At 43.0% G+C, this 1,164-nt stretch overlaps 1 non-coding gene across 1 annotated transcript; it reads left to right on the top strand.

Annotated features, from left to right (window-relative positions):
• The first annotated feature begins 774 nt into the window (after nt 1-774).
• LOC114805526 lies at nt 775-912 on the top strand. The gene has a single exon (XR_003753499.1). It is a non-coding gene; the product is annotated as a small nucleolar RNA SNORA7 (small nucleolar RNA).
• Nucleotides 913-1,164: the final 252 nt, after the last annotated feature.

Here is a 1,164-nt window from a genome sequence, read left to right as displayed (position 1 = left end):
CTCAGGCAGCCCAGCTAGCTCAGTCATGGAGTGCAAGAACTTTACAGCTGTTAAAATGAGGGTGGGATCCACTCATTTCAGATTTATCCCGGGTATTACCAGCCAACCTTTCAAACCTAAGTCCCTGTTTTCGTTATGTTGCCGAACCTATTACGAACTGCTGCAGCTCTAATATTCTTTTAAATGAAATAAAGGAGGTTTCTGAAACAATCCATTCTCCTCTACAAAATCTCCCAGCATAATGAAGAAATATGATATATAATACGATACCGTATTCTTATGTAAATCGCCATTTCGTTAAAAGAGGGATTATAAGGCAATCTGTTTAAAGTCATGCGTCTTCGAACAATAAAAGCTCCAATTATTTTTTTATGTAACATAAAATCCTCTAGTTCATTATTAACGTTCTCCCCCCATTCAGGAAAAGTTATGTGAAGCTATCTGTTATTCGTGGCTTAATTATTCTTCTGAAGCCTCATTAATACGTGTGCCGATTTAGCTGGCAGGAATGCTTTTTAATGGAGACGCTGAAATGCAACAAGGTGTAATTTCTAGCCGAGATCTGTGTCGGGACACAACAGTGCCAGGCACATGAAGAGGGCCGTGAAAACGAGCTGAGCATGAAAAATGTTAAACTTAAACTTATCTCAATATTTATATTATAATCTCAATTGGTAAAAATTTTGACTTCCCTTTTAACATACGGAGAATAGAAGCGCTGTGAAAAACTCATACTCGTAAAGAAACGAGTTGGAAAAAAAGTACAGCAGAAATTTCCTCTCAGGGTGGCACCTGGAGAGTTTCCAGTCCTCCACCAGTATCGGCTGTGGGAGGAGGAGTCCAGCAGAGGCCTACCCATTCCATTCCTAGCTTGGCCAGTGGCTAGCGAGTGGAAGGCAACCTGCTACAAGTCAAAACTCAACCATGCTGGGCGGCAGCTGCGTGGGAGAGAGTCGAGGGCATATATTCGAGTTTACCCCGTGGAAGGCGGTAGTGGTAAACCGCTTCCGTATTTTTACCGAGAAGACTCTCCGGATCCACTACCAGAACGATCGCAGATGGAGATCGGGGTGTTCTGGGAAAGATGTGTCCATGGGCTGTGGGTCAGAACTGAACCCGTCTTTGGTCAGGAACTGTCTCTATCTGTTGCCAAATTGTACATTC

The sequence above is a fragment of the Ornithorhynchus anatinus genome, chromosome 18 (genome assembly GCF_004115215.2).
Source record: "Ornithorhynchus anatinus isolate Pmale09 chromosome 18, mOrnAna1.pri.v4, whole genome shotgun sequence".
NCBI lineage: Eukaryota > Metazoa > Chordata > Mammalia > Monotremata > Ornithorhynchidae > Ornithorhynchus > Ornithorhynchus anatinus.
This window is presented reverse-complemented; position numbering and strand designations above follow the sequence as displayed.